The sequence below is a fragment of the Hypanus sabinus genome, chromosome 14 (genome assembly GCF_030144855.1).
Source record: "Hypanus sabinus isolate sHypSab1 chromosome 14, sHypSab1.hap1, whole genome shotgun sequence".
NCBI classification, from domain to species: Eukaryota; Metazoa; Chordata; class Chondrichthyes; order Myliobatiformes; family Dasyatidae; genus Hypanus; species Hypanus sabinus.
This window is the reverse complement of record NC_082719.1, coordinates 108,829,561-108,846,029: the sequence shown is the minus strand read 5'-3', so window position 1 is coordinate 108,846,029 and position 16,469 is coordinate 108,829,561. Positions and strand designations below refer to the sequence as shown.

Sequence of the window (16,469 nt, the reverse complement as noted above, 5' to 3'; positions counted from 1 at the left end):
TAAATTTTTCTTAGTAAGATTCACCCTGACTCAGCCCCCCCCGGTTCTGGTTGGCTGGCGGTGCAGTCAAATCAGCGTCAGACTAGAGAATGGAGGTTTCCGAGTTCAATTTAGTGACACACCGCTCCAGTGCCAGGTTGATGTCGATCCAGTGACTCCTGTACCATTCGTGCCGGGTTGATGTCGAGCTCGCAACTTGACCTTGTAAAAAAAAACACTGCCACCTCCAGTTTAAATTCCCACGCGGAATATTGTGGAGGATCAAATACCCAAACCCAGCACAGTCCCCACTTGTCCCATTTAACCTGTCTCAGTGTGGTGCAGTTTAGGACCAGGGGAATTCAGTGCGGTGGTCCTTAGGACCCAGTGGACCTCGGGAGCCGGCGCAGGTCGGGACCCGCTGCCCGCAGTGTTTCTGTTACATTAACGGTAAGCGATTGCAATTGAAAATAAAGTGGAAATAACGAAGTGTTTGGAACGAGGTGGTACGCCATCGGTCATTGGAAAAGCATTAGGCTACAGTCGGTCAATGATCGGAACAATTTTAAAGGATAACAGACAAAGTAAGAATAATGGAGCATGTGAAAGGCCCCGCCCCAATGAAAGCTACAATTATTACTAAGCAACGCAGTGGTTTAATTATTGGAATACATACGTTTAAGTGTTTTATATGCATAGAAAGGTAAAATATATGCTATATACTAAGACTAACATTTGACTAACTGACGCTAAATAATACCGGATGTACTTGTTCCAACTTACGTACAAATCCGACTTAAAGACAGACTCAGGAACGGAACTCGTACGTAACCCGGGGATTGCCTGTAGTTATTTTAAATACATTACAAACATAATGTTTCCGAGCACATTATTTAAAAGAAACATGGGTGTTCTTTACATTTAATTAATCTGGTTTCTGTTTCTGAATATTTTAATTGTGTAGCCACAAAGCTCACATGTACAGATCACGCGTATTAAACTGAAGAGACTAGAAATTCCATTTTTAATGATTGGAATGCAATGCAGTGTGAATGTTTATGGCTGGGGGAAGCAGATTAAATTCACTTTTAGTAACCCATCAAGTCGAAGACCATAAAACATAGGAGCAGCATTAGGCCATTCAGCCCATTGTCTACTCAGTCTTTCCAATATGGCTGATTATTATCTCTCTTAACCCCATTCTCCCTGTAAAGTTTACCGCACTGATTAATCAAGAACCTATCAATCTCTGCTTTAAGTATACCAAATGACTTAACCTCTGTAGCTACCTGAGGCAATGAATTCCACTGATTCACCACCCTCTGACTAAAAAAATTCCTCCTTATCTCTGTTATGAATGGAGGTCTCCCTATTTTGAGGTTGTGCCCTCTGGGCCTAGACTTACCCACTGTAGGAAGCATCTTCATATCCACTCTATAATGACCTTTCAATATTTGATAGGTTTCAAAAGGACTCTCCACATTCTTCTGAATTCCAGTGAATACAGGCCCAGATTCCTTAAGGTTGTTATAGCGGAGGGTGGTAATGGAGAAAAGCTCCCACTATCTGTTAAATGCTCCAAATGGCATGAGCCTCAAATAGCCACTGACAACCAAGTTCAGCTCCTGACCTTCATGTGTGGCTTAGCTACAAAGCCCAGCGGAACCATTTCTGCTGTCAGGGGAAGGGTCAAAGGCTGGGTACTGGTACCTTAACACCAGTTGCTTTGTGCAGATGTCAACTGCAGTCGGTAGCTCAGCTAGCAGAAGGAAAAGAAGTTAAATATGTATGCAGAATATAACTCTGAGATTCATCTTCTGCAGATAGCCATAGCGTACAGAAAACTATATAAATAGTTGAAAGAAAGACATCAATCCCCCCTGCACGAAAAGAAAAGGAAACAAAAACTGAAATTCCAAGCACCCCCAATCTCTCCCTCACACAAAACTAACATCACTGAAACTCCTAGCTCACCAATCCGCAACAAGAAAGAATGAGCAACAACACAAGAAAAAATGGAACTGAAAGAGGCCAATATAAGACCATAAGACATAGGAGCAGAATTAGGCCATTTAGCCCATCAAGTTTCCACGCCATTCAATCATGGCTGATCCTTTTTTCTCCTCAGCCCCTCTCTCTGGCTGCCTCACCGTAACCTTTGATGCTATGTCCAATCAAGAACGTATCAATCTCTCCCTTTAATTTACACAATGACCTGGCCTCCACAGTTGCTTGTGGTAACAAATTCACCACTGTCTGGCTAAAGAAAGTTCTCTGCCTTTCTGCTTTAAATGGATGCCTCTCTGTCCTGAGGCTGTGCACTCTAGGTCCAGACTTCCCCAACATGGGAAGCATTCTTTCCACATCTACTCTGTGTAGGCCTTTCAACATTCAAAGGGTTTCAGTGAGATCCCTCCTTTCCTTCTGAATTCCAATGAATACAGACCAAGATCCATCAAACGTTCCTTGTATGATAACCCTTTCATTCCCAGAATCATCCTTGTGAACCTCCTCTGAACCCTCTCCAATGCCAGCACATCTTAGATGAAGAGCCCAAAACTGTTTACAATACTCAAGGTTCAGTGCAAGAAGGCTGTGATTGGAACGGCAAAGGATTTCTGAGAAGGCATTTTACTACTCGAGGTAAAGAGAGGCAAGTCTGTGCAGGCGTGTGACATCAGCCAACAGAGCGGGAAAAGTTTAAAAAGGCAAGGAATCTTCAGTGGTTTTAGATTCGAAGCAAGAAGGCTGCAAGTGGAACTGCTAAGGATTTCTGGACAGAAGGCATTTTACTACTCAGGGTAAAGAGAGGCAAGACTGCGCAGGCGCGTGACGTCAGCCAGTAGAGTGGGAAAAGTTTAAAAAGAAGACCACCATATCCAGTGGGCAGCAGAGTGAGAGGTAGCAGAGTGATAGGGCTTTGGCGCAACAGGCTTAGGCGGTAACGGTACAAGGCGAGGTCGGTTTACCTGTGTTAATTGCGGAAATGAAGTGTGTGTGTGAGGCCAGTGTTCTGTGCTCGGTGTCAGATGTGGGAGGTCCTAGAGTCTCCCAGCCACCCGGACAGCCACATCTGCACCTGGTGTGTTGATCTGCAGCTCCGAAGGGACTGCGTTAGGGAACTGGAGTTGCAGCTCGATGACCTTCATCTGGTCAGGGAGAGCGAGGAGGTGATAGAAAGGAGTTAATAGGCAAGTGGTCACACCGGGGTCACGGGAGACAGACAAGCAAGACTTGGGGGCATGGCACTGTTGATCAGAGATAGTGTCACGGCTGCAAAAAAGGTGGACGTCATGGAGGGATTGTCTGCAGAGTCTCTGTGAGTGGAGGTTAGGAACAGGAAGGAGTCAATAACTCTACTGGGTGTTTTTTATAGGCCACCCAATGCTAACAGGGATATCGAGCAGCAGGTAGGGAAACAGATCCTGAGAAGGTGTAATAATAACAAGGTTGTCGTGGTGGGAGATTTTAATTTCTCAGGTATCAATTGGCATCTCCCTGGAGCAAGGGGAGGCTGTACTTGATTTGGTATTGGGAAATAAACCTGGTCAGCTGTCAGATCTCTCAGTGGGAGAGCATTTTGGAGATAGTGATCACAATTCTATCTCCTTTACAATAGCATTGGAGAGAGATAGGAACAGACAAGTTAGAAAAGCGTTTAATTGGAGTAAGGGGAATTATGAGGCTATCAGGCAGGAAACTGGAAGCTTAAATTGGGAACAGATGTATTAGGGAAAGGTATGGAAGAAATTTGGCAAATGTTCTGGAGATATTTGTGTGGAGTTCTGCATAGGTATGTTCCAATGAGACGGAGAAGTTATAGTAGGGTTCAGGAACCATGGTGTACAAAGTCTGTGGTAAATCTGGTTAAGCAGGAAAGAAAAGCTTACAAAAGGTCCACAGAGCTAGGTAATGTTCTAGATCTAGAAGATTATAAGGTTAACAGGAAGGAGCTTAAAAAGGAAATTATGAGCCAGAAAGGGCCATAAGAAGGCTTTGGTGGGCAGGATTAAGGAAAACCCCAAGGCATTCTACAAGTATGTGAAGAGCAAGCGGATAAGGTCCTGAAGAGGTCCTGAAAGGAGAACAGAGGGAGTTAGGAGGGAAGTTGAGAAAAAGGACGGTAAAGGTAGTAATCTCGGGATTACTGCCTGTGCCACGCGACAGTGAGAATAGGAATGGAATGAGGTGGAGGATAAATGCGTGGCTGAAGGATTGGAGCAGGAGGCAAGAATTCAAGTTTCTGGATCATTGGGGCCTGTTTTGGGGCAGGTGTGACCTGTACAAAAAGGATGGGTTACACTTGAATCCTAGGGGGACCAATATCCTGGCGGGGAGATTTGCTAAGGCTACTGAGGAGACTTTAAACTAGAATGGTTGGGGGGTGGGAATCAATTTGAAGAGACTAGGGGAGAGGAGTTTAGATCACAAATAGAGAAAGCTAGTAGACAGTGTGTGAGGGAGGATAGGCAGGTGATAGGCAGTGCTCAGACCGAAGATGTAGGGGAGAAGGAAGAAAAAGATAATAAAGTTGTTTGCACCATTAGGGATAAACAGAGAGGAAAAGGTGGAGAGTTTCTTAAATGTATCTATTTTAATGCTAGGAGCATTGTGAGAAAGGTGGATGAGCTTAGAGCATGGATTGAGACCTGGAAGTATGATGTTGTAGCTATTAGTGGAACATGGTTGCAGGAGGGATGTGATTGACAACTAAATATTCCTGGATTTTGTTGCTTCAGGTGTGATAGAATCGGAGGGACAAGAGGGGAGGTGTTGCGTTGCTTGTCTGAGAAAATATTACAGCAGTGCTTTGGCAGGATAGATGAGAGGGCTCGTCTAGGGAGGCTATTTGGGTGGAATTGAGGAATGGGAAAGGTGTAGTAACATTTGTAGGGGTGTATTATAGACCACCTAATGGGGAGCAAGAATTGGAGGAGCAAATTTGTAAGGAGATAGCAGATATTTGTAGATAGCAGATATTTGTAGTAAGCACAAGTTTGTGATTGTGGAAGATTTTTATTTTCCACACATAGACTGGGAAGCCCATTCTGTAAAAGGGTTGGATGGTTTGGAGTTTGTAAAATGTATGTAGGATAGTTTTTTTTGCAACAATACATAGAGGTACCAACTAGAGAAGGGGCAGTGTTGGATCTCCTGTCAGGGAATGAGATAGATCAGGTGACGGATTTATGTGTTGGGGAGCACTTTGGATCCAGTGATCACAATGCCATTATTTTCAATATAATTATGGAGAAGGATAGGACTGGACTCAGGGTTGAGATTTTTGATTGGAGAAAGGCTAACTCTGAGGAGATGCGAAAGGATTTAGAAGGAGTGGATTAGGACAATTTGTTTTATGGGAGGGATGTAATAGAGAAACAGAGGTCATTTAAGGGAGAAATTTTGAGGGTACAGAATCTTTATGTTCCTGTTAGGTTGAAAGGAAAGGTTAAAAGTTTGAGAGAGCCATGATTTTCAAGGGATATTGGAAACTTGGTTCGTAAAAAGAGAGATATCTACGATAAATATAGGCAGCATGGAGTAAATGTGCTCGAGGAATATAAAGAATGTAAAAAGAAACTCAAGAAAGAAATTAGAAAAGCTAAAAGAAGATACGAGGTTGCTTTGGCAAGTAAGGTGAAAATAAATCCAAAGGTTTTCTGCAGTTACATTAATAGCAAAAGGATAGTGAGGGATAAAATTGGTCCCTTAGAGAATCAGAGTGGACAGCTATGTGTGGAGCCAAAAGAGACATGGGAGATTTTGAACAATTTCTTTTCTTCGGTATTCACTAAGGAGAAGGATATTGAATTGTGTAAGGTAAGGGAAACAAGTAGGGAAGTTATGGAAGCTATGACGATTAAAGAGGAGGAAGTACTGGTGCTTTTAAGGAATATAAAAGTGGATAAATCTCCAGGTCCTGACAGGATATTCCCTAGGACCTTGAGGGAAGTTAGTGTGGAAATAGCAGGGGCTCTGACAGAAATATTTCAAATGTCATTAGAAACGGGGATTGTGCTGGAGCATTGGCGTATTGCTCATGTGGTTCCATTGTTTAAAAAGGGTTCTAAGAGTAAACCTAGCAATTATTGGCCTGTAAGTTTGATGTCAGTGGTGGGTAAATTAATGGAAAGTATTCTTAGAGATGGTATATATAATTAGGAACAGTCAACATGGATTTGTGTGTGGAAGGTCATGTTTGATAAATCTTACTGAATTTTTTGAAAAGGTTACTAAGAAAGTTGACGAGGGTAAAGCAGTGGATGTTGCCTATATGGACTTCAGTAAGGCCTTTGACAGAGTTCCACATGGAAGGTTAGTTAGGAAGGTTCAATTGTGCCTCAGGGATCTGTACTGGGTCAAATGTTGTTTGTCATATACATTAATGATCTGGATGAGGGGGTGGTAAATTGGATTAGTAAGTATGCAGATGATACTAAGATAGGTGGTGTTGTGCTTAATGAAGTAGGTTTTCAAAGCTTGCAGAGAGATTTTGGCCAGTTAGAAGAGTGGGCTGAATGATGGCAGATGGAGTTTAATGCTGATAAGTGTGAGGTGCTACATTTTGATAGGACTAATCAAAATAGGACATACATGGTAAATAGTAGGGCATTGAAGAATGCAGTAGAACAGAATGTTCTAGGAATAATGGCGCATAGTTCCCTGAAGGTGGGTAGTTCATGTGGATGGGGTGGTGAAGAAAGCTTTTGGTATGCTGGCCTTTATAAATCAGAGCATTGAGTATAGGAGTTGGGATGTAATGTTAAAATTGTACAAGGCATTGATGAGGCCAAATTTGGAGTATTGTGTACAGTTCTGGTCAATGAATTATAGGAAAGGTGTCAACAAAATAGAGAGAGTACAGAGAAGATTTATTAGAATATTACCTGGGTTTCAGCTCCTAAGTTTCAGGGAAAGGTTGAACAAGTTAGGTCTTTATTCTTTGGAGTGTAAAAGGTTGAGGGAGGACTTGATAGAGGTATTTAAAATTATGAGGGGGATAGATAGAGTTGACATGGATAGGCTTTTTCCATTGAGAGTAAGGGAGATTCAAACAAGAGGGTATGATTTGAGAGTTAGGGGTCAAAAGTTTAGGGGTAACACGAGGGGGAGCTTCTTTATTCAGAGAGTGGTAGCTGGGTGGAACGAGCTTCCAGTAGAAGTGGTAGAGGCAGGTTCGATTTTGTCATTTAAGAAAAAATTGGATAGGTATATGGACAGGAAAGGAATGGAGGGTTATGGGCTGAGTGGAGGTAGGTGGGTCTAGGTTGAGAGTAAGCGTTCAGCACGGACTAAAAAGGCTGAGATGGCCTCTTTCCGTGCTGTTAATGTTAAATGGTTATATAAGACGTGAAAGAATAGAACCTATCAAGAGTGTCAGTGGGAAAGTGTTTATGGAACCAGAGGAAATAGTAGAGTTACTTAATGAATACTTTACTTCAGTATTCACTATGGTAAAGGATCTTGGTGATTGTAGTGTGAACTTGCAGTGGATTGAAAAGTTTAAGCATGTAGATATTAAGAAAGAGGATGTGCTGCAGCCATCGGAACGCATCAAGTTGGATAAGTTGTCGGAACCGGATGAGATGTAAGAGGCAAGGGAGGAGATTGCTGAGCCTCTGGCGATGATCTTCGCATCATCAATGGGGATGGGAAAGGTTCCGGAGGATTGGAGGGTTGTGGATGTTGTTCCAGAACAGATTCCTGAGGCACTCCACTGGTGACCGACCTCCATGCAGAATATGACCCATCTACAACCACTCTCTGCCTTCTGTGGGCAAGCCAGTTCTGGATCCACAAAGCAAGGTCCCCTTGGATCCTATGCCTACTTTCTCAATAAGCGTTGAGTGGGGTACCTTCTACTGCTCTTCTTTTATCGATGTGTTTAGTCACATCCTCAAAAAATATAGTCAGGCTCATAAGGCATGAACTGCCCTTGAAAAAGCTATGCTGACTATTCCTAATCGTATTATACCTCTCCAAATGTTCATAAATCCTACCTCTCAGGATCAACTTACCAAGCACTGAAGTAGGACTCACTAGTCTATAATTTCCTGGGCTATCTCTATTCCCTTTCTTGAATAAACAAACAACATCTGCAGCCCTCCAACCCTCTGGAACCTCTCCCGTCTCCCCATTGATGATGCAAAGATCATCGCCAGAAGCTTAGCAATCTCCTCCCTTGTCTCCCACAGTAGACGAGTACATCTCATCAGGTCCTGGCGACTTATCCAACTTGATACTTCCCTATACCAAATCACGTATAGTCTCTCCTCTTGTAGGCTTATTTACATATTGTGTCAAGAAACCTTCCTGAACACACCTAACAAACTCCACCCCCTTCTAAACCCCCTTTTTACCTAAAGAAAGCTTTTACCATCCATTTTGATATTGTTTGCTAGCTTGCTTTCATGTTTCATCCTTTCCCTCCTTATGATTCTCTTAATTGCTCTCTGTAGGTTTTCGATCCTGTTTTCCCACTAATTACTGCTTTATTATGTGCCCTCTCTTTTGCCTTTACATTAGCTTTGATTTTCCTTGTCAGCTACAGTTGTACTATTTTGCCATTTGAGTATTTCTTCATTTTTGAAATACAGGTAGTCCACGAATTACGAATGTCCGACTTACGGACAACTTGTACTTACGAACCGAGGAAGGAGAACACCGTCCGCCATTTTAAGTTGTTGCAGTTGACACTGTGTTGAGTGTTTAAGTTTATATTTGGCTTAAATTTTTCTTAAATTCCCACACGGAATATTGTGGAGGATCAAATACCCAAACCCAGCACAGCCCCCACTTGTCCCAGTTAACCTTTCTGAATGTGGAGGTCCTTAGGACCCAGTGGACCTCGGGAGCTGCCGCCAGCAGTGTTTCTGTTCCATTGACAGGAAGTGATTGCGATTGAAAATAAAGTGGAAATAATAAAGCATTTGGAAAGAGGTGGAACACCATTGGTCGTTGGAAAAGCGTTAAGCTACAGTCGGTCAACGATCAGAACAATTTTAAAGGATAGCGGATAAAGTGAGAATAATGGAGCATGTGAAAGGCGCTGCCCTGATGAAAGCTACAATTACTACTAAGCAATGCAATGGTTTAATTATTGGAATACATACATTTCTTAAGTGTTTTATATGCATAGAAAGGTAAAATATATACAAAATACCAAGACTGTAACGATGTACTACATACAGAGCTAGAGATGACACACAGTTGGTAAGTCATTTCGAGATTAGTTTATTCAAACTTCGCGGCGCTGGCATTTAATCCCTAGTGCCCACCCTCTCCGGGTGGAAATGACGTCAGAGGTGCATTATCAAAGTCTCCTATCGTGCGCTGGCTATTTGTGAGCCGGTTTGCCTGCGCAGAAAGTGGGTCGCCACAAGACAAACGTTTGACTAACTGACGCTAAATAATACCGGATGTACTTGTTCTGACTTACGTACATATCCGACTTAAAGACGGACTCAGTAATGGAACTTGTACATAACCTGGGGACAGCCTGTACATCTATGCACCTTCCTTATTTTCCCAGAAACTCGCACCATTGCCTGTCAGCTGTCTTCTTTGCCAGCATCTCCTTCCAATTAACTTTGGCTAACTCCTCTCTCATACCACTGTAATTTCCTTTACTTCACATCAGACTTCACTTTCTCCCTATCAGATTTCAAATTGAACTCGATCATATATGTGTATATATTGAGATATGTGGAGGAATTTAAGGTTGGGGGGTTATATGGGAGGCAGGATTTAAGGGTTGGCACAACATTGTGGACCAAAGGGCCTGTACTGTGCTGTACTGTTCTATGTTCTATATTGTGATCCACTGACTCTTAAATGTTCTTTTACCATAAGCTTCCTAATTACCTCTGGTTCATTACATAACACCCAATCCAGTGTAGCTGATCCCCTTGTAGGCTCAATGACAAACTGCTCTAAAAATCCAACTTATAGGCATTCAACAAACTCACTCCATTGAGATCCGTCATCAGCCTGATTTTCCCAATTGACGTGCATGTTTAAATATCCCACGACTATCATAACATTGCCCTTTTGATACACCTGTTCTTTTTCCTGTTGTTATCTGTTGTCCATGTTCCAGCTACTGTTGGGAGGCCTGCCTATAACTGCAATCAGGGTCCTTTTACCCTTGCATTTTCTCAACACAGCACACAAGGATTCAAAGTCTTCTTATCCTATGTCACTTCTTTCTACTGACTTGATGCCATTCTTCACTAGCAGAGCCATGCCACCCCCTCTGCCCACCTTCCAATACACTGTGTAAATTTGGATATTCAGTTCCCAACTTCAGCCATCCTTCACCCACAAACCAGTGTTGGCCACAGTGTCATACCTGAGAATCTGTAAAAGCGCAACAAGATCATCCACCTTATTTCTTATATTCCATGCACTGAGATGGAACACTTTGAGTACTGTATCTGTTACTCTTTTTGATTCTGCATCCCTAATGCACTGCTGGCTGCAACTTGTCCCATCACCTGCCTGCCATTGCTCACAGTCTGACTGCACCCTGTCTTTACTTTTTTTTTAACCATCTGTCCTATCCTGAGTCCCTTCACTCTGGTTCCCAACCCCCACCAAATTAGTTTAAACCCTCCCTAACAGCTTTAACAAACCTGCCCACAAGAATATTGGTTCCCCTCAGATTCTGGTGCAACCCATCCCTTTTGAACAGGTCATACAGGTCATACCTCCCCCAGAAGAGATCCCAATAATCCAAAAACCTGAAGCCCTGCCTCCTGTACCAGCTTCTCTGACACATTAATCTGTCATATCATCCTGTTTCTAACCTCACTGGAGCATGGCACAGATAGTAATCCTTCTCAGCTTTCTACCTAGCTCTCTAAATTCTCTCTTCAGGACTTCTTTGCTTTTCCTTCTTGTGTCATTGGTATCAATATGTACCAAGACATCTGACTGCTTCCCCTCCCTCTTCAAAATGCTGTGGGTGCAATCTGAGATGGCCTTGACCCTGGCATCTGGGAGGCAACATACTATCAGGTTTACATCCGCATAATTTCCTGTCTGTTCCTCTGATTATTCAGTCCCCTATCACTCCCGCTCCCCTCTTCACCCTCTTTACCTTCTGCATCAGTGCCAGTAACCCAGTCTCTGTGGCATTCCCTTGGCAGGTCATCCCCCACAACAGTATCCAAAGTGGTATACTTATTATTGAGGGGCGTGGCCACAGTGATGCTCTGTGCTAACTGCCTATTTACATTTCCATTTCTCCTGACAGTCACCCAGCTACTCACCGCCTGCAACTTCGGGCTGACTACTTCCCTGTAACTCTGATGAATTACCTCCTCACTCGCCCGTACAAGCTGAAGTTCATCCAGCTGCTGCTCCAGATCCCTAACAGAGTCTTCAAGGAGCTGCAGATAGATGTACTTCATGCTTATGTAGTTTCATGGGAGACTCCTAAGTACAGTATGAGGGAAAAAAGAGAGCCTTAATGTCACTTTACCTAGAGCCAATGCCTCTTCCAAGCTGAGCTACAGTTAGTTTGAACTACAGTCCAATCTATAAATCTTAGAATTTCAATAACATCACTGAGAGCATCTCGAGCCAGCAACCCCTCCGGCAGCAGTGCCTCGACCCTGCAGCCCCTCCATGGAAGACTACTCGAGCCAACGCCCCTCTGAGGGAAGCAACTCAAGCCAGTGGCCCCTCCGAGGGAAAACAACTCAAGCCAGTAGCCCCTCCAAGAGAAGCAACTCGAGCCAGTGGTCCCTACGAGGGAAGCAACTCGAGCCAGGGCCCCATTGAGGGAAGTGCTTTGAACTGCTTGCCCTCCTCAACATTTGCCTCGATATTTCAATCTACCTCAATGCTTCAATCAGAGAGAAATATTGTCTATCATAGCCCTTCATCTTGTCTCTGAGCTTTAACTCATGGTAGCTCGTGCTTGCATTTCTCTCCTGGAGTTTTGGCAGAATCAATCCAACTATAGACTGTAAGTCACAGGCTCCAACAGTTTCAAAAGAAAAAATTAAGATAAAAAGAATAAGTAGAAGACGTAGAAAAGCTGAAATTATTGACGATCTGGAAGCTGTTGCCTGAGGAATCATTGTTCACTGGCGTCACCTTGATCGGGGGGAAACTGATTGCAAGCTTCCAGTGTCTTGTGGCTACACTCACTCATGTGAAAGGCTTAGGGAGTAAACCCAGAGGGAAAAATCTGGAACTGGTGTCCCTAAGGCAGTCCGACATTGAGTTCAATGCTGGCTGGCAACCTCTGCGACGCTGCTGGTGCCTCACTGTATCAGTCTCTGCCATTCCTTGGGGTTCATCAGATGTAAGGAGAGGGAGAAGCGTGCTACATGGGTAAAAGCTTGCTCTCCATATTGTACTGCCCAAGATTGCATATCAATACACCTGGGATGAAAAACCTCTGTGGTCGACCTGGACTGACAGAGGCCTCACTTGCTGACTCAAGGGCCCAAATGCTCCTTGTACATTAACATTTTCATTCCAGAATCATTTTCCAAAGCCTCCTCTGTCAGCATATCTTTTTTAGATATGGGGCCCAAGACTGCTCATAATACTCAGTTTGACCAACGCTATACAGTATAAAGCATCAACATGAAATCCTTGCTTTTGTATTCTAGTCCTCTCAAAATGAATGTTAGCGAAGATTTCTCTCAGCTTGTGAAGTTTTTTCTGTTTGCGTAATCTGCTGAGCTGTTTTGTTCAAAATGTGTATGATGTGAGTTTTATTAAAGGTTTAAAAAGGAGAGGAAGTATTTAATGGTTATTTAAAGTGCAGCAAGAAGCAGAGAGGGAAGAGGTAAAAGAAGCTCGGAGAGAAGCTGTTTTTTTTTTAAACTGTTTGCGGCAAAGGAGCTAGACTGCGCAGGTGCATATCGTAGCGTACCAAAGGTTTAAAAAGGAAGACTGCCATATACAGCGGCCATCGTCGGAGTGGACTGAGGCAGAGTGGGACGGCTTCGGCGAGAACAGGCAGAGGCGAGGTTCGAACGGGGCACAACTGAGCAAGAGTGTGAAAGTTGGCCCTTGAAGCAGCAGGAGAACTTGAATAGCGAGCAGAAGCTGAGTACGAGCTTCACTCCAGGTGAGGTAAGGCTGGGTAAGCTCCTTTATTTAATCTAATTAGATTAGGAGTAGGTAATGGAGGCAGCATTTAGGGCAGTTGAGTGCTCCGTTTGCAGTATGTGGGAAGTCAGGGCAAGTGCAGCTGTCCCTAATGACTACACCTGCAAAAGGTGCATCCAGCTGCAGCTCCTGACAAACCGTCTTAGGGAGCTGGAGCTGGATGAACTTCAGATCATTCGGGAGGCAAAGGCTGAAGTAGACAGGAGTTTCAGGGAGATAGTCACCCCCAGGAGTCAGGAGATGGGTAGTTGGAGAGGGAAGGGGAATAGACAGGAAGAGCAGAGCACCCCTGTGGCTGTTCTCATCAACAATAAGTATACCTATTTGGATGCTGTTGGTAAGGCAACTTACCAGGGACAAGTTGCAGTGGTTGCGTCTCTGGCACCGAGACTGGACCCTCAGCTCAGAAGGGAAGGAGGGAAAAGAAGAGAGCAGTAGTGATAGGGGATTTGATAGTTAGGGGGACAGGTAGGAGGTTCTGTCGAAGAGATCGAGAATCCCAGATAGTCTGTTGCGTCCCTGGTGCCAGGGTCCGCGATATCTCAGATCGAGTTCTCAGTATTCTTAAGAGGGAGGGTGAGCAGCCAGATGTTGTGGTCCATGTAGGGACCAATGACATGGGTAGGAAGAGTGAGGAGGTCCTGAAAGGTGAGGTTAGGGAGCTAGGTACCAAGTTAAAGGACAGGACCTCCAGGATAGCAATCTCAGGATTGCTACCAGTGCCACGTGCAGGTGGGTTTAGAAATAGTAAGACAGTGCAGATCAACATGTGGCTGAAGACATGGTGCAGGAGGGAGGGCTGCAGATTTACAGATAATTGGGCAGTTTTCCAGGGAAGGTGGGACCTGTTCCAGCGGGACAGTTTATATCTGAACTGGAGGGGGACAAGTAGTCTAGCAGGTAGGTTTGCTAGAGAGGCTCCAATGGATTTAAACTAGATACAAGGGGGGAGGGGAACCAGAGTGTAGGAACAGATGTATGGGAGAAGGAAGAAAAAGAAGACAGTGAAGTTCTTTGTACTGTTAGAGATAAACAGAGAGGAAGAAGAGGAGAATTTCTTAAAAGCATTTATTTTAATGCTAAGAGCATTGTAAGAAAGGTGGATGAGCTTAGAGCATGGATTGATACCTGGAAATATGACGTTGTAGCTATTAGTGAAACATGGTTGCAGGGGGGGGTGTGATTGGCAACTAAATATTCCTGGATTTTGTTGCTTCAGGTGTGATAGAATTGGAGGGACAAGAGGGGGAGATGTTGTATTGCTTGTCAGAGAAAATATTACAGCGGTGCTCTGGCAGGATAGATTAGAGGGCTCGTCTAGGGGAGACTATTTGGGTGGAATTGAGGAATGGAAAAGGTGTAGTAACACTTATAGGGATGTATTATAGACCACCTAATGGGGAGCGAGAATTGGAGGAGCAAATTTGAAAGGAGATAGCAGATATTTGTAGTAAGCACAGGGTTGTGATTGTGGGAGATTTTAATTTTCCACACATAGACTGGGAAGCCCATACTGTAAAAGGGATGGATGGTCTGGAGTTTGTAAAATGTGTGCAGGATAGTTTTTTGCAGCAATATCTAGAGGTACCAACTAGAGAAGGGGCAGTGTTAGATCTTCTGTTAGGGAATGAAATAGGTCAGGTGATGGAGGTATGTGTTGGGGAGCACTTTGGGTCCAGTGATCACAATGCCATTAGTTTCAATATAATTATGGAGGATAGGACTGGACCCAGGGTTGAGATTTTTGATTGGAGAAAGGCTAACTTTGAGGAGATGCGAAAAGATTTAGAAGGAGTGGATTGGGACAATTTGTTTTATGGAAAGGATGTAATAGAGAAATGGAGGTCACTTAAAGGTGAAATTTTGAGTGTACAGAATCTTTATGTTCCTGTTAGATTGAGGATGTTCTACGAGGCTGTGGTGGCCAGTGCTATCATGTTTGCTGTTGTGTGCTGGGGCTGCAGGCTGAGGGTAGCAGACACCAACAGAATCAACAAACTCATTCGTAAGGCCAGTGATGTTGTGGGGGTGGAACTGGACTCTCTGACCATGGTGTCTGAAAAGAGGATGCTGTCCAAGTTGAATGCCATCTTGGACAATGACTCCCATCCACTCCGTAATGTAATGGTTAGGCACAGGATTACATTCAGCCAGAGACTCATTCCACCGAGATGTAATACTGAGCATCATAGGAAGTCATTCCTACCCGTGGCCGTCAAACTTTACAACTCCTCCCTCGGAGTGTCAGACACCCCGAGCCAATAGGCTGGTCCTGGACTTATTTCCACTTGGCATGATTAACTTATTATTATTTAATTATTTATGGTTTTATATTGCTATATTTCTTTACCATTCTTGGTTGGTGCAGCTGTAACGAAACCCAATTTCCCCTTGGGATCAATAAAGTATGTCTGTCTGTCTGAAAGGAAAGGTTAAAAGTTTGAGAGAGCCATGGTTTTCAAAGAATATTGGAAACTTGGTTAGGAAAAAGAGAGATATCTAATAAATATAGGCAGCTTGGAGTAAATGAGGTGCTCGAGGAATATAAAGAATGTAAGAAGAATCTTAAGAAAGAAATTAGAAAAGTTAAAAGAAGATACGAGGTTGCTTTGGCAAGTAAGGTGAAAATAAATCTGAAGGGTTTCTACAGTTATATTAATAGCAAAAGGATAGTGAAGGATAAAATTGGTCCCTCAGAGAACCAGAGTGGACAGCTATGTGTGGAGCTGAAAGAGATATGGGAGATGTTGAACAATTTCTTTTCTTCGGTATTCACTGAGGAGAAGGATATTGAATTACTTAAGGTAAGGGAAACAAGTAGGGAAGTTAAGGAAACTATGACGATGAAAGACCAGGAAGTACTGGCGCTTTTAAGGAATATAAAAGTGGATGAATCTCCGGGTCCTGACAGGATATTCCCTAAGACCTTGAGGGAAGTTAGTGTAGAAATAGCAGGGGCTCTGACAGAAATATTTCAAATGTCATTAGAAACGGGGATTGTGCTGGAGCATCGGCAAATTGCTCATGCGGTTCCATTGTTTAAAAACGGTGCTAAGAATAAACTTAGCAATCATAGGCCTGTTAGTTTGACATCAGTGGTGGGTAAATTAATGGAAAGTATTCTTAGAGATAGTATATATAATTATCTGGATAGACAGGGTCTGATTAGGTACAGTCAACATGAATTTGTGCATGGAAGGTCATGTTTGACAAATCTTATTGAATTTTTTGCAGAGGTTACGAGGAAAGTTGACGAGGGTAAAGCAGTGGATGTTGTCTATATGGATTTCAGTAAGGCCTTTGACAAGGTTCCGCACGGAAGGTTAGTTAGGAAGGTTCAATCGTTAGGTATAATG

The 16,469-nt window shown here is 43.4% G+C and overlaps 1 protein-coding gene across 2 annotated transcripts in view; it reads left to right on the top strand.

The window, feature by feature from the left end:
* LOC132405061 (diacylglycerol kinase theta-like) overlaps window positions 1-16,469 on the top strand; it is a 345,666-nt gene that overhangs the window by 53,658 nt on the left and 275,539 nt on the right. The gene's annotated exons all lie outside the window — the stretch shown is intronic.